Source organism: Chelonia mydas, chromosome 1, assembly GCF_015237465.2.
Source record: "Chelonia mydas isolate rCheMyd1 chromosome 1, rCheMyd1.pri.v2, whole genome shotgun sequence".
NCBI lineage: Eukaryota > Metazoa > Chordata > Testudines > Cheloniidae > Chelonia > Chelonia mydas.
Genome location: NC_057849.1, coordinates 259,131,290 through 259,156,990, shown reverse-complemented (window position 1 = coordinate 259,156,990; position 25,701 = coordinate 259,131,290). Strand labels below are relative to the sequence as shown.

General features: G+C 46.5%; 1 protein-coding gene across 3 annotated transcripts in view; it reads left to right on the top strand.

Moving 5' to 3' along the window:
• Positions 1-25,701, top strand: part of TCF20 (transcription factor 20) — a 211,665-nt gene that overhangs the window by 68,717 nt on the left and 117,247 nt on the right. Inside the window, exon 1 of one of the 3 annotated variants that reach the window (XM_043544410.1) lies at positions 23,486-23,655. The exons of the other annotated variants lie outside the window; for them this stretch is intronic. The gene's annotated coding sequence lies outside the window, so the exon portion shown is untranslated. Of the gene's footprint in view, positions 1-23,485; positions 23,656-25,701 lie in introns of those variants that run through there. 3 annotated transcript variants of the gene reach the window in all.

Sequence of the window (25,701 nt, the reverse complement as noted above, 5' to 3'; positions counted from 1 at the left end):
GGAGATATTCAGGTTGTGAGCCATGGGCAGCTGGTTGCTGATGTTGGAAATTAGAAGCTGGATTGTCTCTCTCAACCTTTGTCTTCCCCATTCCCCAAGATATACATATAGATATCTTCCCCTCCCCTCGCCCTTTGAGTTGCAGGGGAGAGATAGTTGTCACTGTGCACTACCCAATTCCCCCCGTGCTGTCTCCTTGTCTCTGTGGACTGTGCTCTGTAGGTCTACGGTCTGTACAGAGAATTGAGAAGAGGTGGGCTGGGGGCAAGTGGGGGGAAGCTGCGGGGACAAGCATCATCTCCTCTGTAGTAATTCTCTAGAAGAGACAAATGCAACGTTGGGCTGTGTTGCCATTTCCACTGAGTCCTCCTCACATCCAACGGTCCCAGGGAATGAGATGTCCCTGGCTTCCGTGGAATTGCACTACTAGGGATAGGAGCCCGCCAGAGGTCAGAGCAGCTGTTTAAACACCCCAAAAATGACAATTCATCTTTGCCCTGCCCAAAAGAAGGAGGGAAAGAGGGATGGGGTGGAGTGTGGTAGTTGAGGAGAGATGGAACAGATGGTGTTCTCTGGGAGACAGCCTGTAGGGAAAGAGTCAGGCAGAAGGAAGGAGTTGCAGCCTATTTAAATTAGCTACCACCATGTTAGTGTGGCCATTTTAAGCAAGTTATCTGACTTGCTTCTAAGGATGTAATTTGAATAAATATGAATCCAGCAAAAATGTTAGTTTCATGTACAAATCTGTTCTGATTTGGAGATTCAACTCATTCCTAATAATGTGTAAAGTGCTGTGGGATGAGAGGTGATACACTGTAGAAGTGCAAGATTTGAATTTTTTATTTATTACTGACTTGGCAGGGTGCTTTTCATATCACTAGTGGGGTACAATTTTGATTAGATTTTTATGCTGAGTATCAGAGAAACATTGCTTGTCTGTGGTTCTCTTCCCTTCCTGCTCCTTCTTTCTCTGATAAAGACTTAGTGCCACTGAAAGATGCTGGGTTGATAATCCCTGGAGACTGAAATGGTGCAGTCTGGGCAGTGCCAGTGAAAGCTTCCCTACCAGTCTGCCTACACCTTGACATGGAGTGGGCCACCTTTAGAGGCAAGAGGGCAAGTGGAGTTCTGTGGCCAATCCAATTATTGGCCTCTGCTGAGAATGTTAAAAAGGACGCTAATCAGTGCCAGTTGTGGTGTTGGTGGTTTGCAGTCACTTGTCCATGAGGAACTGGGCTGAAAACCACTAGACTCATTTTACATGACCCTCCAAACTGTGAAGAGTGATAGTAACAACTCTTGCTCATTCCCAGCCGGGGCTGGATTTGAAGTAGTGACCTATAAGCGAGAGCCTCTGCAGACCATCAACAATGCTGTGCCATCCATTCTCCCAGTGGTGAATGTCTCTTCGAAGGAACTCCACTCTAGAGGCGTCTTGTCAGGTTAGAGTTGAGGTGCACTGGCGAGGGGCGGGGCAAGTGTCTCGGTGTTTATATGACCCTCATCACTGTACTCGTGGAGCCTCTCACAAATGTTAATAAACTTATCCTTGCACTAGCAGCAGCGGCAGTCAGAAAAGCTAATAGTCTTTAGGAACTAGTAAGCATTGGATAGATAATAAAAAAGAAAATATCATAATGCCACAATATAAATCCATGGTAAGCCCATACCTTCACTACTGCATGCGGTTCTGGTTGCCCGATCTCAAAAAAGATATATTAGAATTGGAAAGGTGCAGAGAAGGGCAACAAAAATGGTTAGGGGTATGGAACAGCTTCCATGTGAGGAGAGATTCAAAAGACTGGGACTGTTATAACACAGCTTAGAAAAGAGATGGCTAAGGGGGGGTATAATAGTCTATAAAATCATTAATGGTGTGGAGGAGGTGAATAGGGAAGTGTTATTTATGCCTTCACATAACACAAGAACTAGGGATCACTGGATGACATTAATAAGAAAAGGAGTAGTTTTTCACACAACACACAGTCAACCTATGGAACTTGTTGCTGTGAAGGCCAAAAGTATAACTCTGTTCAAAAAGGAATTAGATACGTTTGTGGAGGATACGTCTATCAATAGCTATTAGCCAGGCTGGTCAGGGACACAACCCCATGCTCTGACTGTCCCTAAACTTCCATCTGCCAGAAGCTGGGACTGGATGACAAGAGATGGATAACTTGAAATTTCCCTGTTCTGTTCATTCTTTCTGAAGCACCAGGCATTCGCCACTGTCAGAAGACAGGATACTAGGCTAGAAGGACCATTGGTCTGACCGAGTATGGCTGTTCTTATCCCTGTGAGGTAGGGAAATATTATTACCCCTGTTTTATGGAAGCACTAAGAGGTGAATTACCTTGCTCGAGGTCACACAGGGAGTCTGTGACAGAGTTGGGAGCTGAACCCAGATCTCCTGATTCCCAACTCCGGGTCTTAAGAAAGGATACTCTTGTGGTTCCTTACCGTGTGTGAGTGAGCTTGTGCTGTACCTGTTCTGGAGATGAGCATTGCCAGTGTGGCACTCTTCATTGGCAGTAGATTATGCAACACTTATAAAGGGGGTTGAAAGAAGAAAAATAGGCTGTGGAAGAAAAATACTTCTCCACTGTGAGCTGTTGTAGTTGTACTGCAGAACACATTTAGCGTGGGGCATTTGGCAGAACCAAAGGGTTAACCTAAACCTGGTACTGGCATAGCCAAATTGCTGTTGATGGGTAGTGCTTGGATGGGAGGATAGGTGAATGGAAAGAAAAGCCTTGGAGCTATCAGCCTCTAATCGCCCACCTCACAAGCAACTGGACTGGCTGTTGGAGGAGGGAGGGTTAGAGCCAGGAAAGAGACTTGCCTGGGGCCTGTTGGAGGTAAATCTGTAGTCTCTTGTCTCAGCTGTGAATTCCTTTTATATTTGAAGTGGGAGGAGGAAAGGGCCAGGAGTGAAGGGGCTGTAGACAGCTGAGAGTTTAAATCTTTAAGACCACATGTAACATAAGAATGATGTTTGTCTCTTCCTACTTTCAAGCAAAAACAGTGTCTGCATCACAAAACCAGCACACACATTGATACTACTTTCAGTTTGTGCAGGAGAATGTCCAGGACACTGTCGCGGGGCAAGTGCGCCCCGTCCCCTCTTGGGACAGGGTAAGTACTCCCCGCAGTCGCATCCTTACAGTCACCCATTGTCTGGGGTTGTGTGGGCTAATGGTAAAAGTCAATATGGCCACTCTCTCTCTCCAGGTTGTGTGGCCCAATGGCCAGAGTCAGGGTGGCAGTCCCTTCCCACAGGGCTGTGGGACCCAGTGTCCCAAGTCAGTATGGCTTCCCAGTTCGGTTGGGGTGTGTTGCATAGTGGTCAGAGTCAGTGTGGCCGCCTGGCTCAGCAAGGTGATACAGCCTAGCGGCAAGAGTCAGTAGGGCCATCTTCTCTCAGGGCTGCCTGGCCCAATGGCCAGAGTCAGTATCACCACCCCTCCTGGGGGGCTGTGTGGCTTAGTGGCCTGTCAGGGGAGTGGGTGGCAGCCAGGTAGGGGGACCTGGGCCCTTCCTGCTCCACCAGGTCCCACCTCATGGCCCTGTCAGTGAAAAGTCCACCCAAAATATGCTGACCCCACTCGCCACCACAACTAGTTTCCCTGAGCTACTTCTTACACACTTCCTGATGCTGTGGTCTCAAGGCTCCTCAGGCAGTGCAGCTCCCAACAGCTCCACCACTCCGTGGGTGTCCTCCAGAATCTCAGCATCCCTGGCTTCCTTTTCTGGGGCTTCTGCACTTCCTGAGCTGGAGCTTGCAGCGTGCATCCTCTTTCTTCGGCTGTCAGCCACAGTTGCCAACTTTCACGCGGTAAATAAGCACCCTGACTTTCACGATAAGCCAAAATCAAGCTAATCCCATTTCAAAACAAGGCCAACACAAGCCAATCTCTAAGAACCCCAACACTCTATGGGACTAGATCCTCTGGCATGCATGGTGGGCCCTCTGTGCAACCCGACTCTCTGCACCCCTTGTCCCTGCTTTCCGGGAGCTGATTAAAAAAAAAAAAAAGCAACAAGCCAAAAACTCGCCAACAAGCAACGCACAAGCCAGTTAAGACAGAAACAAGCCCAATTTCTGCATTTTTTTGGTGAGTTTGGCATGTCTGGCGTCAGCCTTGAATGAGCTGAGCTGCTGCCTTTTATACCTAATCTCCAGCCAGAGCATGCCCAGCAGGGCCTTGAGGGTATGGCCTCCTAGGCCCAGAGAGTGGAGTTAACCCTCGCAGTACCAGTGTGGGGCGAGTTCACTCCATCACAAACACAAATATGGGGAAGAGGGTGCAGGTCAGTATTGAGGGGCATTGGCAGAGCTGTGTGTGGTGCCAGGACTGGAATAGCTGGGGGTGCTGTTGGTTGGGTTTGATGAACACTGGCAGAGTTGGCAAGGTGGGATTTCCAGGACTGTGATAGCTGGGGTGGTGCAGATTAGGTATGATGTGCACTGACAGAACTGGGGAAGGGGGATCTCCAGGACTGGAATAGGAATCAATGACTAATATGGAGTGGCCCTGGGGAAAATGAGGGCAGTGTCTCAGAGGAGACAGTGAGGTGGCCCTGTGAAGCTTGTTGGTTTCTCATAGTAATTCCAGATTTCCAGCTCTCATGTTTCTGTGACCGACATCTGCCTTCCCACAATCATACATATGCTGTTCAGACAGACAGGTCAAAGCTCCCTGCTGGTAGACTTGAAGTGGGCAGCTGGGCATTCTCACCTCTGTCCATGGCAGTTCCACTCTGTGTTCCACACTGACTCATTCTTGGCAGTGCTCCATGTCTCCCAGCTCCCTATTTTGGTTATCACCCCCCCTCCTGGCCTGGCAGGCATTTTATTCCATTTTGTGATCGGGGAGTAACGCGAAAGAAGGGGTTATCGGAAGGCAGAGAGGTGAACTGTAGAGGATTCGCTTGGACTGCAAATTGGTTCATTCAAAGAGACTTGCTTCTCATCTCCTGTGTCAAGCGCATGTTTAAGCTTGTGCTAGTCTTCTGGACACCTTCCCGGTGAGTTTTCCAGAGAATGAGTACAGATGAAATCCAATTAAACAGAGATGGATGGGGGTAGGGTTGGGGTGGGAGTACAGTTGAATTTGAAAGTGGGAGGAGGGGTATAGATTAACTGAAAGAAATGAGACAGGCTGGTGTGTGTGTAATGGGGAAGAGATTCATTATAGGATCAGAAGCCTCAGCTGGGACACCCTCCCTAGGCCATGGCCAGGAACCTTAGGAAGTTTCTTTGCTGCTGTTGTGGTTGTTTGAGAGCCAGAGGGGAGCAGCAGGCATGTCTCAGAAGTGATTAATCATGTATGGCAGGGCTAAGAGAGAAGAATATAGCGTGCGCACACACACACAGACCTTCCCCTGCCCCTGAGCCCCTCCATCTGAGCTCTGATGAGGTTTTTCCTTCTGTTCTGAAATCCAGCCCTGGAAGAGAGCAGGATGAAGTAGCCAGGTTTAGACAACACTAATTCTGCTCCTTTCCTTTTCTCACTCAGGGTCTGAGGTTTTTAGAGTTTAGAAGCTTAGGCCTGGGGAGGAAAACGTGGAAGAGAGGAGTTGGAATAGTCCAGGTGAGGGGAGAACCACCTGGTTGAAGATTTCAGCAGAAGGGGCAGAGAAAAATATTGAAGTGAAGAACAGGTTCTGAGAGTTTCCCAGTGCAGTTGGATAGGTGGAGACAGGGCACAGCACAGCCAAGATCACTGCAGGTCTCCCACCACTTCCATATTGCAAACCCTAAGCATCCAAACTTAAAATCATGAAATTTAAAATAATAATACTTTTTCGTTCTTTTTATTTGCCTTCTGGTTTTTAAGACTCTAGGGTTCACATTTTCAAGATTTCCTTTACAACCATGAAAGCTAGAAACTTACTTTTTAAATGAAAGCGGAGATTTTGCATAATCACAGGACTTCAGGAGCTGAGGCCATGAGAAACACCAATCCTGAGAGGTAGCAATGCTGCAACATTTAACCATCTTCTGCTGTCTCTTATCTTGTTCCCATTGCTTGCAACGGTCTGCGTACACCTTTCCCCTCAGAATTCCCCCTTCAAATGTCTGCAAAGCTTCCCCTGCATCCTACCTTAAGGTTAAGGCAACATTTTCATCAACTCTTAGTTGTTTACAAGGGATGCTGTTAAAGTGTGCTTAAAACAAAAAAACCCCAGCCATGTCACTTTTGTTGTTTATAACAATTTGCTTAAGAGATTCAAACTGAAAGAAAGCTGTGTGGTATTTTTTTACTCAGTTACATCCACTGATCTGTAGAGTTGTTCATGAGCCCTTATTCATGCACATTGTCTCTTGTGTGTTGGCAGAGCTGTTTGGGGCTCCCAGAATTAAAAAGGCAGGGTGTACTTGCAGACAGGATTGAAATGTGTTAGTGAAATTATAATTTGATGAGGCTGAGAAGTGGAATAAACACTCTCCCCCTCACTTTACACTCCTCCCTTTGAGGCCTTCCACTCAGTAGTCATGGAAGACAGCACAAAACAGGATTGGACTCCTGAGCTAGTCAACAGTGCTTCTTTATCAGCTGCTGTTGTGTGAGGGGGCAGTCCTGGAAATGAGCAAACTTCCTCCAGTGTTGCAAGCCTAGGGGAGCCAAGTCGGTGCTGGAGACCCAGATGATGCTAGCCCAGTCCTTGTAGCATGTTAGCTATGTGGTGGAACACCTGCTGGTGGCAATATGTCATCCTAAAGGTCTAGCTCTTCCTTTGCTTAGTTTAGAGTAGTATTTGGTGAGATGTGGTGCCATCAGTGAGGTGGGAGAAGAGAGCTTTTTATTTCTCCGTCTCCCACCCGAAAACAGCTGACCTTTTTAATGTTTGGTGCAGTCGGGACTTGGGTGAGCTGAGCAGCAGCTCCCCTGAGGCTATGTGGAGGGGTTTCCCTGCACTACATGAAGGGGCCCTCTGTCCATTCCGAGTGAGAGGGTGTGTGGTGTGCAGTAGCAGAGGAGGGGGGCCTGCATACCTGAGTAGGGCTGCCAACTTTCTAATCGCACAAAACTGAACACCCTCGCCCTGACCCTTCTCTGAGGCCGCGCCCCTGCTCACTCCATCCCCCCTCCTTCCGTGGCTTGCTTTCCCCCACACTCACTCACTTTCACCGGGCTGGGGCAGGGGGTTGGGGTGCAGCCAGAGGTGAAAGTAAGCCGGTCCGGTACAGCGTACCGGCAAGAGCCAGTACACCATGCCGGATCGGACCAGCTTCCCCAGGCTGGAGCTTTAAAGGGCCCCAGGCTCCATGTAGCAGCCGGAGCCCCCGTCCCTTTAACGTGCTGTCCGAGCCCCGTTGCTGGAGCCCCGGGGTAGCAGCGGCAGGGCTCCGGCCGCACTTTAAAGAGCCTGGGGTTCCGGCCGCTGCGGGGAGCCCTGGGCCCTTTAAAGCACCCCCCCCCCAACCTCCGGGACTCCCCGCAGAGGCCAGAGCCCTCGGGCCCTTTAAAGCGCCACCTGAGCCCTGCTGCTGGAGCCCCGGGGTGGCGGCAGCAGGGCTCCGGCGGTGATTTAAAGGGCCCGGACCTCCGCTGCGGTAGCGGCGGCCAGAGCCTGGGGCCCTTTAAATCGCCCCAGGGCTCCCAGCTGCGTCTGCAGCTGGGAGCTCTGGGGGTGATTTAAAGGCCCCAGGGCTCCCAGCCGCAGCCGGAGCCCTGATTTAAAGGCCCCTGGGTATTTAAAGGCCCCACCTCTTCCAGTTGAGGCCACGCCCCCTGCTCAGGACTCCAGAGTACTGGTAAGTCCTTTAAGTTACTTTCATCCCTGGGTGCAGGAAGGGGTGCAGGCTCTGGGGTGGGGCCAGAAATGAGGGGGTCAGAGTGTGGGAGGGGGCTCCAGGCTGGGACAGGTGTTTGGGATGCAGGAGGGGGCTCAGGGCTAGGGCAGGGGGTTGGGGTATGGGAGGGGGTATGGGCTCTGGGCTGGGCGCGTGGGGCCAGAAATGAGGGGTTCAGGGTGTGGGAGGGGGTTCTGGGCTGGGGCAAGGCGTTGGGGTGCAGGAGAGGGTGCGGGGTACAGGCTCTGGGACGGTGTTTGGGTGCAGGAGGTGGCTCAGGATTGGGCCAGGGGGTTGGGGTGCGGGAAGGGGTTTGAGATGCGGGCTCTGGTAGGAAGTTTGGGTGTGGGAGGGGGCTCCTCGGTTCCTGGCCAATGGGAGCTGCGGAGCTGGCGTTCGGGACGGGGGTAGCACGCTGTGCCACCGTGACCGCCTCTGAGCTGGACATGCCGGCCATGAGCTGCACGGAGCCAGGGCAGGCAGGAAGTCTGCTTTAGCCCCGCTGTGCCGCTGACCAGGCTTCTAGCGGAGGAGCCGCCACCGTCCCTTTTTGACTGGGCATTCCTGAGGCTTAAGGAAAAACAAGAAAGGGGCAGTTATTTTTTTCATCCTTTGTAATCAAGAGGCAGAGTGTAATATGGGGAAAGCAGGGAGTAGGGCTGGAATGCTGCCATAGCCTTTTTCACCCAGCAGACAAGAGGGTCTGTCCCACTCATTTGTCTACTTTTGGGGAGCAAGAGGAAAGTGTTGCGTGGGGGTGCGAATTGATAGTGTTCTTTGACTGTACTGTTGTCACTGTGAGGAACAACTGCTTCACCTCTGACACCCTGGAACCAAACTGGCTTTTCTGTAGTGCCTGTTACAATGATAGGGTTCCCAAGTGATGCTCAGATACGATGAGGAGGAGTGCAGGATAAGTGCGAAGCTAGACAAAAGCACATTTTTGCAGTAGTGGGTTGGAGGTAGTGGCTGCACAAAGCAAACATGGGGGCTGTTTTCTGCGCTTAGTGATCACTCACGTGCAGCCTCTATTATTAGAACTCTGTGTGCTGAGAGATGGAGATCTGGCCGGGCACTGGTATCCCCATGCGTAAGGAAAAAAGCCTCTGGGATGTTTAATTTTCTGTGGGGGTGACCGCCTACGACAGGCAGTGTGGAGGGGAGCTCTATTTAAAATAATTTCTCCTTCGAAAGGTGGCATCTCTGAGGCTGTGCTGACCTGCCTAGGATGCTCTCTGGTGTAATGTGAGCTTTCAGATATAACAGAGTCGGGGCTGGCTGCCAGGCTGCCTTTAATTCCCCCAGCTGGTGAGCAGGAGGTCTGTGGCGGTTGCCGAGGCGATGGCGAGAAGCTGTGTTAGTTTAATGAAGCGATGGGAAGGCCGCTGTTTATTTCAGCGGAGTAGAGGGTGCTCTCAACTGCCAGTGCATTCATTGGTGGGGGTGGGTGGCAGCCAAAGGTTTTACAGGCAGTGTGTACCTCATTTCCCCATTCCGACTTCTCTGTAACACCCTCCCAAGGGTTTGGGAATTTGTATTGGAACGCTCTATGATTGACACCTGCCATGGGTTCCCCTCTCCCCAGTGCATGTGTCTGTTTGTTCTCCTCTCCTCAACTCCCAACAGAAAGTCTGTTTTTATCCATCTTGTTTTTATACCAACTCCCCAGCCCTCCCCCCCAAGCATGCTCTTTTCCTGATCAATAGTTTCTCCTTTCCTGAGTGATTCCTCTACCTCTGCCCCAGTCATGACTTTGGAGATAAGCCCTCTGACAAGACACAGTCAGTCCTTGCCATATGTGCAGAGAGGACATTTCTCCCTAGAGCTAGTACGGCCCTTTCCTTTCTTAGCCCATATGGGGGCATCAATTACCAGTTTGGATTTTGAACTTACCCTCTGGTTTAAGAGGATGAAGACCTGGAGCATCAATGTCTTCATATTAAGAGTGATCCACAAAGGAGGAAAAAAATGCTTTGTAATTGTGGCTTTTAATGGATCTTTTGGTTTTTTTTGTTTTAGTTTCCCCCTCCCTGTGTGTTATTTGCAGTGCAGAAGAAATTTCAGGTTTTGTTTAACCTCTTGTTTGGTAGATTTGATGGACGATCTGAGTACTGGTAGGTTCTGACATCAGGGAAACAATACAATGAAACTTCATTAACTGACATGTGAAGTAACTTTTATTCAGACCCTTTAAAACTCTGGGGAGTTTAAATAATTAACAAACAACAAAACAAGCGTTTGGGAGAGTGAGTGCTTTTCGTTTGTTTGTTTGTTTTTAAGATTCAACACTTGTTGCCCATTCAATTAAGGGCTGGGAAAACGCCCAAGCCACATCTCTGAATCTTCCAAGAAGTCCTTCAGCAAAAACAGGGAAGAAGAGACTTGTCTCCTGCAAGCAGGAAAAAAAAACAAAAACATCCAGATCTTATTTTTACATATCATAAAGAAGCAAAAAAGAAACACAATTGATTTATTTGCCTCCCTCCTCTGCCCCATTTTCCAGTCACCATTAAAGAAGTGGGTTCTAGCCCACGAAAGCTTATGCCCAAATAAATTTGTTAGTCTCTAACGTGCCACAAGGACTCCTCGTTTTTTTTAATTGGGACTGTATTGCATGTCAGCCTTGCCTGCTAGCACATCACACCTCCCGCTCTCCTGTGGACAGTAGCTTTTGGGCTCAAAGTGCACAGGCCTCCTTTCTCCTGTGTTTGCCAGATATCTGTTACACCAAAGTGCCTTCTGGTTCCATGAGCACCACTGTCCTGTGCGAATGTTCAGGCTCCCTATGCCACAGGGCTACTGTGTGTGTGGTGGGGGAATGAGTCTCTTCCTCTGCATAAAAGCTGCATCAATCCAAACTGTGCCTACCCCTGTTGCTAGCCTCTCCTCTGTCCCCATTCTCGCTTTGTATGTGTGAGTCTTTAGCACTGTGCACTGTCTGGTAAATAAAAACCTTTGAGGGGGGATTTTATTGAGTTAGCATTTGTTGTTTTGCTTGGCTAGGGGGGAGTGAGAGAGAGATGGATATATCCCCAGAGAGAGCTGCACTGATGAGGGGTGGGGGAAGCAAGAGGAGGAGGAAGTGGGGGCGTGATTGGCAGGTGACTGCCAGCTACAAAGAGATGACAGCAGCCGCAGCTCCTGCAGTCCCAGTTGAACACTGCACTGCAGGTACTAGGTTAATGGGTGGGAAGAGGAATATCAAGGTGAGTGGGTGGAGGGAGGGTGCTTATGTAGGGGAGTTGAATTCTGCTGAGTGCCAAGATAAAGAGATGATTCTCGTATTTTTTTTTATATTTTTTTTTATATATATATATATATATATATATATATATATATATATATATATATATATTTAATCGTTAGACTTTTGGTTCTCCAGAATATCTTCCTTCATACAAACAAAAAAGGAAAAACAGCTTCCTCAAACATAACCGTATTCTACCTACAATCATTACCCCAAACAGTACTATGGTATTCTATAGAAATGGCCTGAAACGCTATACTGTTTTTGACCATTGCTTAAGAATACTGTAGTGTAGCTTTCCTTTTTAAGGGGAGAGAACAGGACCCTCGGCCACTGCTCCCTTCACTCCAATGTTACAAGGCCTCATTGCTGAAAATGGGGTAATGTTATAATCTAAGCCTTGCCATATTCTTGCTTATGTTCGTGGTTATCCTACTACAAAATTCAGGGACCCTTTTTGTGGGGTTCAGCAAAGATCAGAAGGTAAGACTAGACTGAAATCCTGGCTAGCATCTGCAGAATTCAGCCTTGCCACTATCTGTTGCTTGGTAAGGCATCTGTTTGTGAAGAGAGTTGAGGATATGAGCTGCATCCGAAGATAAAGAAGTGTCTCATCTCATGTTACAGTGGACAGGCCTGTAAAGTGATGGATTAGATTAGCTTGTGGAAAGAGGATAGCCCTCACCTGTCTGGGTTAAAACAAAAAATCTTGGAAAAAGTTTTTCAGAGCTTGTCCTATATCACAGAATGCCACCCTTTCCAAAATGTGCAGTATATTCCTCTCTCCTCCCTGCCAGGACTCTCCTGAGAGCCCTATCCAGCAGTTACAGCATTCTGAATTTATCATCACAACCAGGGCCGATGTAACCACTAGGTGAACTAGGCAGCCGCCTAGGGTGCCAAGATTTGGGGGTGCCAAAAAGCGGTGCCCCAAATTTTTTTTTACACTATTGCTTAGGGTCAGGTACCTGTCAGTCTCCAGCGCTCGGGCTGCGCCAGGGCTAGCAGCCTCTTCACCTCAAAGTCTCCCCCTTTTGCCCGGGGGCCACTCCTCCTCTCAGGCTCCTGGGACGCTGCTGCTGCGGCCGCCTAGGAGGACGTGGGCGGGGGGCGCCGCCGTGGAGGAGACACAAGGGGCTGGGCTCGGCTGGGGTCCCGCACCTGCCGGCCAAGAGCAGCAGGAACCGGGCGCCGCTTGGGGGGAGCCGGGGGAGTGCTGGAGACTGACGGGTACCTGCCCCTAAGCAATAGTGTAAAAAAAAAAATTTGGGGGCACCGCTTTTTGGTGCCCCCAAATCTTGGCGCCCTAGGCGGCTGCCTAGTTCACCTAGTGGTCACATCGGCCCTGGTTGTGATGACAAATTCAGAATGCTCCCCCCGAGTGGCACCCGGTTTCTGTTGCTCTCGGCCGGCAGGTGCGGGGCCCCAGACGACCCTCTTGCGTCTCCTCCACGGCGCCCCCTGCCCATGTCCTCCTGGGCGGCCGCACCAGCAGCAGCCGGGGAGCCTGAGAGGAGGAGTGGCCCCCCGGGCAAGTGGCAGAGACTCTGAGGTGAAGAGGCTGCTGGCCCTGGCACGGCCCGAGCACTGGAGACTGACATGTACCTGCCCCTGCCCCATCCCGGCACCACCTGCCTCCCAGCCCAGTGAGTGTTACCTGCCCCACCAGCCTCAGTGCCCTGCCCCATACTGTGAGCCACCCCAAGCTCACTGTAACACCAGCACCCCTTGGCAAAGGGCCATCTGATCTTCACAAACAGCTGTCACCACAGGCCTGACAAACTCACTGCACCCCACACGTGTCTTTCAGGGCACTTACCCACAAAGAGGAACGTGGAAGGGATCTACACAAGGCTGGTAACTTGTCAAGAGTGAAAAGAAAAGGAGTACTTGTGGCACCTTAGAGACTAACCAATTTATTTGAGCATAAACTTTCGTGAGCTACAGCTCACTTCATCGGATGCATACTGTGGAAAGTATAGAAGATCTTTTATACACACAAAGCATGAAAAAATGGGTGTTTACCACTACAAAAGGTTTTCTCTCCCCCCACCCCACCCTCCTGCTGGTAATAGCTTATCTAAAGTGATCACTCTCCTTACAATGTGTATGATAATCAAGTTGGGCCATTTCCAGCACAAATCCAGGTTTTCTCCCCCCCAGCCCCCCGGAAATGGCCCAACTTGATTATCATACACATTGTAAGGAGAGTGATCCCTTTAGATAAGCTATTACCAGCAGGAGGGTGGGGTGGGGGGAGAGAAAACCTTTTGTAGTGGTAAACACCCATTTTTTCATGCTTTGTGTGTATAAAAATATCTTCTATACTTTCCACAGTATGCATCCGATGAAGTGAGCTGTAGCTCACGAAAGCTCATGCTCAAATAAATTGGTTAGTCTCTAAGGTGCCACAAGTCCTCCTGTTCTTTTTGCGAATACAGACTAACACGGCTGTTTCTCACTCTTGACAGGTTTCAGAGTATCTTTGTGAGATGTGTGCATGGGTAATATTGAAGGAATAATGTATTTACCTTAAAAGTCTGCTTTACAGTCTTGGAGTAGAAATGAGTCACCAGGGGATAACGGCCCTGTGGGGCAAGGGGGATTTGTCACCCTGCCTAACCTGGCTGGTGATGCAGTGCCAGGCTCAATTGGTTAGCTTTGCATAATAGTAAGACTTTGAAGGGGACACCATCAGAGGCGATGGCAAACAACTGCAGTGCCTTAAAGGTAAAAAAGAAACATTACAACAGCCGTTACCCGTTCTGACAGGCTGTTTATATTGCTAAGTTTACTAGTTTTTGGAGGTTGTCGGGGCGGGGTGGTGCAAGGTGGAAGTTTCGCCTAGGGCACAAAATATTCTTGCACCGGCCCTGATCATGACACAGCATCAGGGGTTGGTGGTGCATGCCAATATACTGTAATGGCACCTCTCTGGATCTGCTATCTTGTTTCCCAGAATATCCACTTTCATTAATAAAAAAAAAAAAATCTCTCTAGCTGTTACGGTTGTGAAGAAAACCTCAGAAAAGTGAATGAAGTGTAACCAGTACATAGATGTCTATGAGAGAGCAATATCTCTGAGAGGTGTGAACTGCCCCATTCTTCTTGGTGAGTGGTTAAGTCAAACATCCAGTGATTATTTAAATGTCAGCATTAATAACTTTAATTCTTTCTGTAAGAGAGGGGAGTGCGGTATTGCACATCTGTATACCTCACTGTGAGTGATAGCTCATTGTGGTGGCACAAGCGGGTGACATTTGGGAGATGGTACCTTTTCTTTCTCTCCTCTCCCCACTCCCAGTCAAGAAGACACCATGCCCAAGGGCCAATGGGCATATTGAAGCCCCACCAAGCAGGAGCCAAACTCAAGGAACCCAGTAAAGATCAGAGTGTGCACAATCATATTTGGAACACCATATTTGCACACAATCTACAGTAAGCAGTGTCTCATTTTGGTGACTCACATGGTCAGAACTTATTTTGCTGGTGAAGTTTGGGAGAGTACTACTCATCCCCCTACCCTGCTTCTCATTGCTCTGGCATTAATATTCAATGATACATTTTCTCCATCTGAGATAAAGTACAGTGCTGGATCCAGAAGATTTGGGTTCTGTTCCTAAAAGTGCTTCTGACCCTCTGTGTGACAAAGTCAAGGACAAGACTACTCGCTGAACCTATCCATCTCTCCATCTCCCTATCTGTAAAATGAGGATGAGGATGCTTACTCACCCTTGTAAAGTGCTTTGAGGTCTCTAGATGAAGTGCAGTATAAATGCTTAATATCAGTATTATTAATATACATCAGTTGACTTAAAAGATGTGCCCCTGTCAAATCTTACAACTGATATTTGAAATTTTGGCAAGTTTGAGGGCAGGGGGTGGCACAAATTGGGCGTCAGAAGACATAGGTTCTATTCCAGGCTGTGGCACTAACCTGTTGTGTGACCTTGTGTAAGTCTGTTTACCTCTCTGTGCCTCTATTAGAGGACCGGAGTCATAGAAATGGGATGAAATTTAATAGTATAAAGTGCAAGGTCATTTACTTAAGGACTAATAACAAGAATTTCAGCTATAAGCTGGGGGCTCATCAGTTGGAAGTGACCGAGGAAGAGAAAGACCTCGTAGGATTTTTGTTAGTTGACAGCAGGATGACTATTAGTCACCAATGTGATGTGGCTATGAATCCTAGGATGTATCGGGTGAGGTATTTCCAGTTCAAGTATTAACGCCATTGTACAAGGCATTGGTAAAACCTCATCTGGAATACCGTGTTCCGTTTTGGTCACCCATGTTCAAGAAAGATTAATTCAAACTGGAACCAATACTGAGAAGAGCTACTAGGATGATCAGGGGAACTAGTGAGCCTATTTTATGAGAGGAGACTAAAACAGCTTGGCTTGGTTAGCCTAGCGAACGAAGGCTGAGAGGGGATATGATTGCTCTCTCTAAATACATAGGGAGGGTGAAGAGCTGTCCAAGCTAAAGGACAGCATTGGGCACAAGAACAAATCAATGTAAACTGGGCATGAATAAATTTAGGCTGGAAATTAGAAGATGGTTTCTAACCAGCCAAGGAGTGAAGTTCTGGAAGAGCCTTCCAACAGGAGTAATGGGGCAAGAAACTTAGCTAGTTTTAAGATGGGGCTTGATAAATTTAGGAACTGCATAATGATAGGGTTGCCTCCAATAGCAGTAGACTGGACTTGACGATCCAGGCTGTCCCTTACTGTACTCTGCTCCTAAAGCTAGGAATAGGAAGTCTTCCTCTGCAGTTGGCTACTTTTTGTTTAAATGATTGGGCATCAAGTGGCTTTATTTGATTGTTTGTTTGTACTGCTGGCATTACTGGGGAACATTCATTGGCTGTCTAGGGTGACTTTCAGCAAGTTGCTTTGCCCCCCCCCCGCAAGCAATATTTTCTCTTTCCCTCTCCTAATCTTATTCATAATCTCCTGAAGCCCAACAAGAAGCCTTCAGGGTACATGTGCCAGTGAGAGAATCTTGAGCTGTGGAATTAATATTCCTGGAACATAACACCAGCAGCATGCACATGCTGAGGAGAATATTAGAGCTATTAGCGGTGGGAGTTTGGAGTGCGTGCAACATCTAGATGGAGAATTCAGTGTGATTAATCTGCCTCTAAGCAGCAGCCTTCGGGCTCTGGGAATTCTGGGGCTCATTCAGAATTGGAACTTTTTTTTAATTACCTTTCCACATCAACAAAACAATCAGTGTGAGAAAATAAACCCATTGATTCCTTGCTCTCTCTCTTTTTTGGATGAGACATACCCTGAATACTCACAATCCCACTAGCTCCCATGGCACTTTGTACAAGCGAAGAGGGGCTTTAGCCCCAGTGTCCTGGTCAAATTCCAAGTCCACTCCTTACGTTTTGGGCCAGCCTAAAGCACCCCTGCTCTAATTTCTGTTTGATTATTTTTTTTTTAATTTTCCCCTTCATTCCCCCTCACTTAATGTTATTGGGTAGCATGATTGGCACAGAACGGCTGCCACGTTGCCACCCTAACATTGGCTGCATATCTGTGGTGGTTGGGTTGACAGTGAACCTCAGGAGAGAAAGCGCTGGAAGACTGTTAAGGCTTCTCCTATGCTGTTAGAACAAAAGTGATAGTGTTTACAAGGGAAATACAGACAATATAAAAAGTATAACATATCTATGGGACTGGACAGTTGTCTTTATAAGAACATAAGAAAGGCCATACTGGGTCAGACCAATGGTCCATCTAGCCCAGTATTCTGTTTTACGATAGTGGCCAATGCCAGATGCATCAGAAGGAATTAACAGAACAGGGGAACTATTGAGGGATCCTTCCCCTGTTGTCTATTCCCAGCTTCCAGCAGTTAGTGGCTTAAGACACCCAGAGCATCCCTGACTATCTTGGCTAATAAGCCATTGATGAACCTATCCTCCATGAACATATCTAATTCTTTTTGAACCCAGTTATACTTTTGGCCTTTACAACATCCCATGGCAATGAGTTCCATAGGTTGACCATGCCTTATGTGAAGTAATACTTCCTTTTGTTTGTTTTAAACCTGCTGACTATTAAATTTCATTGGGTGACCCCTGGTTCTTGTGTTATGTGAAGGGGTAAATAACACTTCCTTATTCACTTTCTCCACACTATTAATGATTTTATAGACCTCTATCATAACCACCCTGTAGTCGTCTCTTTTCCAAGATGAAAAGTCAGTCTTTTTAATCTCCCCTCATATAGAAACTGTTCCATATCCCTAAATCATTTTTGGTGCCCTTATCTGTACCTTTTCCATTTTTAATATATCTTTTTTGAGATGGGGTGACCAGAACAACACACAGTAAGTATTCAAGGTGTGCGCATACCATGAATTTATATAAGGGCATTATGATATTTGCTGTGTTATTACCTATCCCTTTCCTAATGATTCCTAAAATTGTGTTCGCTTTTTTGATTGCCTCTGCACACTGAGCAGATATTTTCAGAGAACTACCCACAATAACTCCAAGATCTCTTTCTTGAGTGGTAACAGCTGATTTAGACTCCATCATTTTGTATGTATAGTTTGGATTATGTTTTTCCAAGATGCATTACTTTTCATTTATCAACACTGAATTTCATGTGCCACATTGCTGCCTTTGTAACTCTTCGCAGTCCGCTTTGGACTTAACTATTTTGAGTAATTTTGTATTGTCTGCAAATTTTGCCACATCACTGTTCCTCCCTTTTTCCAGATCATTTATGAATATGTTGTGTTGCACAGGTTCCAGTACAGATCCTTGGGGGACTCCGCTATTTATCTCTCTCTGTTTTGAAAACTGACCTTTCCTACTCTTCCCCCCCCACCTTTAACCAGCTACTGATCCATGAGAGGACCTTCCCTCTTATCCCATGACTGTTTACTTTGCTTAAGAGCCTTTAGTAAGGGACCTTTTCAAATGCTTTCTGAAAATCCAAGTGTACTATATCAGCAAAGAATTCTAATACAGCGGTTCTCAAACTGTGGGTCAGTACCTCATTTTAATGGGGTCGCCAGAGCTGGTATTAGATTTGCTGGGGCCTGGGGCCAAAGCCCAACGGCTTCAGCCTTGGATGGCAGAGCGCAAGTTATAGGGCTTTGGCCCTCCCACCCAGGGCAGTGGGGCTTTGGCTTTGGTTGGTCCCCCCTCCTAGGGTCATGTAGTAATTTTTTTTGTCAGAAGGGGGTGTCAGTGCAATGAAGTTTGAGAACCCCTGCTCTAATAGAGAGGCATGATTTCCGTTGACAAAAGCCATGTTGATTCTTCTCCAACATATTATGTTTATCTATGTGTTTGTTTATTCTGTTCTTTACTGGAGTTTCAACAATTTGCCTGGTATTGAAGTTAGACTTATTGGCCTATAACTGTCATGATCGCCTCTGGAGCCTTTTTAAAAAATCAGCCTCACATTAGCTATCCTCCAGTTATCTGGAACAGAGTCTGTTTTAAGTGATAGGTTACATACCACAGTTGTTAGTTCTGCAATTTCCTATTGAGTTCTGAGGGAACTTGGGTGAATAGCATGTGCTCTGGGTGACTTATTACTGTTTAATTTATCAATTTGTTCCAAAACTTCCTCTGTTGACAGCTCAATCTTGGACAGTTCCTCAGATTTGTCACCTAAAAAGAATGGCTTAGGTGTGGGATCTCTTCTGTATCCATGCAAAGAATTCATTTATAGAGCTCTGCAAATCTGTGGATATCCACTTTATGTCTGTGGATCATATTTGCGGATTGTGGATCAGATGTAGATATAAATTTTGTATCCACACAGGGCTCTTTTCATTTAGCTTCTCCACAATGGCCTTGTCTTCCTTAAGTGCTCCTTTATCACCTTGATTGTCCAGTGGCCCCACTGATTGTTTGGCAGGCTTCCTGCTTCTATTGTACTTTAAAAAAAATTTTTTTTTTTTTGCCCTTAGTGTTTTTGCCTTAGCTAGTTTCTCTTTAGATTCTTTTTTGGCCTGCCTTATTTTACTTTTACACTTGACTTGCTAAAGTTTATGCTCCTTTCTATTTTCCCTTCTAGGATTTGATATCCATTTTTTAAAGAGTGCCTTTTTGCCTTTAACCATCTCTTTTTTGCTCTGCTGTTTAGCCATGGTGGTATTTATTTTGTCTTCCTACTGTTTTTGTGGGTATCTATTTAGTCTGAGTCTCTATTATGGTGTTTTTAAATAGTCTCCATGCAGTTTGCATGCATTTCACCCTTGTGTCTGTTCCTTCTAATTTCCGTTTAACTAGCTTCTGAATTTTTGTGTAGTTCCCCCTTTCTAAAGTTAAATGCTGCTGTGGTGGGTTTCTTTGGCATTTTCCCCCTGACACGGATGTTAATTCTAACGACATTATGGTCGCTATCACAAAGTGGTTCAGTTATATTCACCTCTTGGACCAGAATCTTCATTCCATTTAGGACAAAATCAAGAATTGCCTTTCTCCTTGTGGGTTCCAGGAGAACTGCTCCAAGAAGCAGCCATTTAATGTGCCTAGAAATGTTACCTCTGCATCCTTTCTTTAGGTTATATATACAGAGTCAATATGAGGATAGTTGAAATCCCCCATTATTATTTCAGAGTAACAGCCGTGTTAGTCTGTATTCGTAAAAAGAAAAGGAGTACTTGTGGCACCTTAGAGACTAACCAGTTTATTTGAGCATGAGCTTTCGTGAGCTACAGCTCACTTCATCGGATGCATAGCATATCGTGGAAACTGCAGAAGACATTATATACACACAGAGACCATGTGTATATAATGTCTTCTGCAGTTTCCACGATATGCTATGCATCCGATGAAGTGAGCTGTAGCTCACGAAAGCTCATGCTCAAATAAACTGGTTAGTCTCTAAGGTGCCACAAGTACTCCTTTTCTTTTTACCATTATTATTTGTTTTTCTTCCTTTTGCAGCTTCTCTAATCTTCCTGAGCATTTCATAGAATCATAGAATATCAGGGTTGGAAGGGACCTCAGGAGGTCATCTAGTCCAACCCCCTGCTCCAAGCAGGACCAATCCCCAATTTTTGCCCCAAATGGCCCCCTCAAGGATTGAACTCACAACCCTGGGTTTAGCAGGCCAATGCTCAAACCACTGAGCTATCTCTCCCTGCAAATTTCACAATCCCTGTTACCATCCAGTCAACTGATCACTAGTATATTCCAGGTTTCAGAGTAACAGCCGTGTTAGTCTGTATTCGCAAAAAGAAAAGGAGTACTTGTGGCACCTTAGAGACTAACCAATTTATTTGAGCATAAGCTTTCATGAGCTACAGCTCACTTCATCAGATGCATACTGTGGAAAGTGTAAAGATCTTTCTTTGTGAGCTGTAGCTCACGAAAGCTTATGCTCAAATAAATTGGTTAGTCTCTAAGGTGCCACAAGTACTCCTTTTCTTTTTCTTCCAGCTGCTATACTCTTATTGTTCGAGCATGGAATTTCTATCCATAGACATTCTCTGGTACAGATTGATTCATTTAAGATTTTTACTTTATTTGACTCTGTGCTTTCTTTCCCATATAGTGCCACTCCTCCACCAGTGTGGCCTACTCTGTTATTAATATATATTTTGCACCCTGGTATTACCGCGTCCCATTGGTTATCCTCATTACACCAAGTTTTCACAATGCCTAGTATCTCATTTAATGCCAGGCACTCTAGTTCACCCATTTTAGTATAAAAACTTCTAGCATTTGTGCATAAGCAAATTGACATTTTGTCAAAATTCAGTTGCTTGCCTTTATGTGTTATATTTAAATGGGACTCCTTTTATGTTTGACTGTTCCTCACTAGCTCCTGTACTTCACCAACTTCTTTCCTATCCTCTTTACTAGAATCTAGAGTTCCCCCTTTAATAAATTCATCCCTAAGGGATGTCTCCATCCAAACCCTGTGCTCCTCTGCACCAGTCGACTTTCCCCTGAAAGGCCATTTAGAACAGCATAGTAATGGTAGGGATATACAGCAGATCGTCCTATTCCTAAATCATAGCCCCCACTACTAGAGATAGGAGGGGTTCTCCCTCTGCCTATTGTAGCCCATTTAATACTGCACTGGCATACAGGGGTCATAAGAGACCCAACTGCCAGCAGGGGAAGAATTTCCCCATGGCAAAGACCATGCCTGGAATGGGAGTTGAGAGTTCCTGCAGTACACACTGCTACAGGGATTCTGAGTTGTTCCAAGATGTGGAGCAGCCTATAGGCAGTAATCTAGAAGTTCCCATAAGTGAGAGCAGCTTCTGGTTGGAAGGGGCCACACCAGTCCCCATGACAATCTAGAATTCTAGGGGTGTACAGGTTGCCTATAGCTACCTTTATGCCCCCTTCTCTTGGGCTACACCTTTCTGTGCTGTTAGCAGTACAGGTCCTAATGAGATAGTTGAGTAGTTTGGATTCCATTCCATATTGGCCAGTGGTGAATATACCCATTACTCGGGGATTGTTTCTATTCTACTTCCCATTCCATGCACTGATCTCCCTCCTCCCCACTGAAGCGTGGCAGGGATTTGTTATACTTTTTATATTGTTTGTGCATTCCCCTTGTAAACACTGTCACTTTTGTTCTAACAGCACAGGAGAAACTTTAACATTCTTCCAGGGATGGTCAGACAATTCTACAGCAGTATCTTTCCCCCCACTTTCCCCTTCCCACCTTGTGGAATGTGCTCTGGAGGTCTGAGCTGGAAAAGGGGTGGAAACTGTGGGGTGGGCACATAAATGGGCAGGTCAGGAGGCACCTATATATTGTCCCTCTTCTGGCCCTGCAAAGATGCTCAAAAAGAAAATAGTACAGCCTGGAAGTATATTATTTTTTCCACAAGGATCCCAGGGGCACCTGCAGCCAAAGGGAATCCCTGATTGCATCACTCTAGAGTCAAGAAGCAGGGGAGGGCTGCTAGGGTCCTGATATGGTACTGAGGGACATGGCTTCTGTATGGTACCCCTGACTGGGGTGTACTCCACAGCCTATTCCATGAGAGTCAATCTTCCACTCCTCTGCAAAATGGAAGAGGGGACACAGACTCACCCTGGACTGTCTAGGGCAATGTTTTTTTTTTTTTTTTTTTTTTTTTAAATGTCCTTACTTGTTTACAAACCCACTTTTATTATTTAAAGTCAAAGATCTGAAGAAGACCTCTGTGGAGCTCAAAAACTTCTTTCACCAACAGAAGGTGGTCTATTAAAGGATCTTACCTCACGCACCTTGTCTTTCTCTAAGAATTTTATAAAGTGATTTTATACAGTGATTGCTCTTTAATGTTTGCATTTCATGTGACTCCAAACTAGTCTCTGTAATCTCTTGGTGCTCATGCACTAGACCATTGTGGGTGAGATTGGGTTTCCTATGCTGGAGGAAAAGACTTAAATTTAGAACACAAATAAAGCAAAACAATATATGCATATTTTTTTTGGTTCCTGAAAATATCTGAAATCATACTAAGTTTTGACCTTTTATTACTGACTTGGTAAGCAACTCTTGAAAACTTCCATGCTCCTACCTCTGTTTTACAGCTAGTTTTGGTGCCACTTGGTCCTTGGATAGTTCATGAATGTGATTTTATAAAAGCATAGATGCTAAAGCTGCTTGCCCTTTCTAATCTCTGTTGCATCCCCTCCATCTATCCCTCAGGCAGGGAACAAGAACCTCTTCTGGCACTCCAAGTGGCTTCTCCCAGGCCTAACCCCACATACAACTGTGTGGATGTATCTCACTCCTGACTTGCAGCACCCCCTGTATTCCAGTTAATAAGAGTAAAGCAAGTCAGCTCTTCAGATGGAAGAAGCCAAACATGCTAATTAATATTATTCCAGCCTGGACCTATAGCCCACTCCTACAACATCTTTGCCATTACATTTTCAATCCTAACCTGCAGCAGCCTCTGTTAAACCATTGTTAGGACCTGCCCTGTTCTGCCAATGCACCTCAGTCCTGACCTGCAGTATCCCCTGCTTTTCCCCAGAATGCCTCCCTCCGAATTCCAGCCCTGAGCTTTCAATACCCCCTAGTGCATCTTGATCTTGACCTGTAGCACTTTTTTCCTAATCCAGACTTGATACCCCACAAGCAGTTCTGTCAATTTACTTCAGTCCTAAGAGGGTTTCCAGGGTGGGTACATGGCACAGGAAGATCACATTTTGTCCAAGCACCTCCTACTACTAGTCCCGTCCCCCCCACTCAAACCACCTTGAAAAGATATTTTCATTGTGGAGCAAACTTTATTTCACAAACAAAAAAAGAGCACATTTGATACAAGTGATTTCCATGGCCAGCCATTTCATCTGTTCCCTTTGTTACTATAGCAGATATGTGTAATGAATAAGAGTCTTTTCCCCTCCCCTCTCATATTCCTCCCTGTTCTAGCCTGCAGTGAAGTCACAATCCAGTGTTTGTAGACTCCATGTGATGTCACAGACTCAGCCTTGTGACTTCACTTGCAGGCTCAGGCAGAAGGTGCAGACGGGGCTGAGAGAAGAGGAAAAAAGCCCCCTCCTCTTTACTCCCACCCTCTTGGTTTATAAAACCAGTAGCTGAGGTAAATCGGAAGGGGGTGGGGAGAAGCAGCAGGGAAAGCTGAGAATCATGCCAGAAAGGTACAGTAAATTGGCTTTATTTCTCTTCTTCTTGAAAGTTTAGAGTGTAAAATTGCCCTGCAAAGGCCAGATCTTGCAGACCACACGCGTGTGTGTGCCAGCCAGTGACGCTCTGGCTGTACGGTGCATTCTCTGATAGTGTGTGTGGGGAGGGAGGCAGTGAGGGATGCAGGGTAGGGGCAGGGAAACCGCTTAATACCATTTCTCAGCGGAACGCAGCTGGAGTCCTATTTGGCTGGTCACAGTGAGCCTCTTTCTTGTCCATTTCAAAGGCCCCAGCTGCTGGCTGTTCTTTGCATTCTGTCTCTAGCTTTGAAACCGACATAAATGGGTTATTGGGTTTGTGGCTGCGGTGTTTTTTTGTTGTTGTTGTTGTGTGCGTGTGCTTTGCAGGTTCAGAGTGGTACCGAAGAAGAAGGGGGAGGGGGGGCTGGTATTTGAATGTGGTGGGTGTATACATAAGGAGGGAGAAGGGCAGGGCCTCAGGGTCACATTCTCAAGAGCTGTGAGACATGATTCCTTTTTAATATCTCCATCTTTTTAACTGATGACAGCAAAATAGCATGTAGGTGCATCAGCAAAGAACTGCCTCAAAATGACAAGGGGGAGGGGGCTGGTTAACTTGCAGCTCCCTTTAGCAGTTTTTTCTGTGTCCAATTTGCCATTCATTTGAGATTTTGGACAAAGAAGGGGCAGTGGGTGGGCTGCTTTGAGTTTTGTGATATAATATGACTGGAGCGAGAGAGTAGAATGCAGACAGTTAAGAAAGGAGCGAGGTCTTTGCTCATTCAGTCTGTTCAGGAAGCCGTCATTTTGTGTTAGTCTCTGTGTCTGGAGGAGGAAGGATGGGGAGAGAGTGACAGTGAAAAGCTTTATGACATTGCGTTGTTTCTTTATTTATTAAATACACACTCAAGGGAAAAGGGACTTCCAAGGAAATCAGCAGAGAAGGGTATCTGGCTAGAAATGACCCTGCACTGACTCACATTCAACTGGACTCTTATTGACAGTGATGTAGTGTTTTTGTTCTATTTTTAAAACGAAGGGCTGGAGACAGAAGGTGCATGAAGGTGCTGTGCAAGCTCCTCTCTACCACAGCACCTCATTCTGATGACCAGCAGCATTTCTGCTATTCCATTCCTATACCCTGATTGGCAGAGCTGTGTTAATCTCGTCCTGACAGTCTGCAGCATCCCTGCTATTCCATTTTCTGGTCCCCAGTGTGCTTCTGTCCTGATGACCTACAGCACCCCATGCTTTTTTACAGCTGGACCCTCATGCACCTCTGCCAGTACATCTGAGTCTTGATGAACAGCACCCCCTTGCACTTACAGACTTGGTCTTTTGTAGCAGAGATGTATAATTAATTGTGGAGCATTCTTGCAGTCTAAACAGACAGCTGGATTATCAGAAGAGATGCACCTACTGCATGGTTCTGAAAATATGTAATTCTGCAGACGTTTAGGAAAGGCTCTGCGAACCACAGTTTGAGAACCTCTGTGCTAATATAACTTCAGTGGTGATCGGAGACAGGATTTGAATCCAGGTCTTCAGTGATGAAAAGCTATTGCACTGCCCCCTCTGCATAACTAAATTTCATCTTCTCTTCCCCACTCTGGGATGCTGATATAACCCCTCGTATGTCTTTTCATCTCTGCTCCTTACCCTGGCATTAAAAGGGTGTTACTGGCCTCTCAGGGGAGTTGTGAAGATTTATTAGTTTGTAAAAACACTTTTGCTATCTGAGTGTTGTGTTGGTTCCTCTGAGCCATGACCAGTTATTAACTCAGAAGTGGAGCCTGCAATCCTACCTCACCCCTCAGAGAATGAAGTGAAATGACCCATCACTCCCCCAGGAAATCCACACCTCCCTCATTTCTGCTGTTTATCCTAAACGACAGAAGACAGATGCGACAGAAGACCAATGCATGGCAAAATCTAGGTGGGGCTGAGTAGTGTATCTGCTGTAATGTGTGTGTGGAGCCACAATGTGATTTGAGGAAAGAGAATATTTGAGGATGTGATTTAGCAGAGATTAGATCTGGA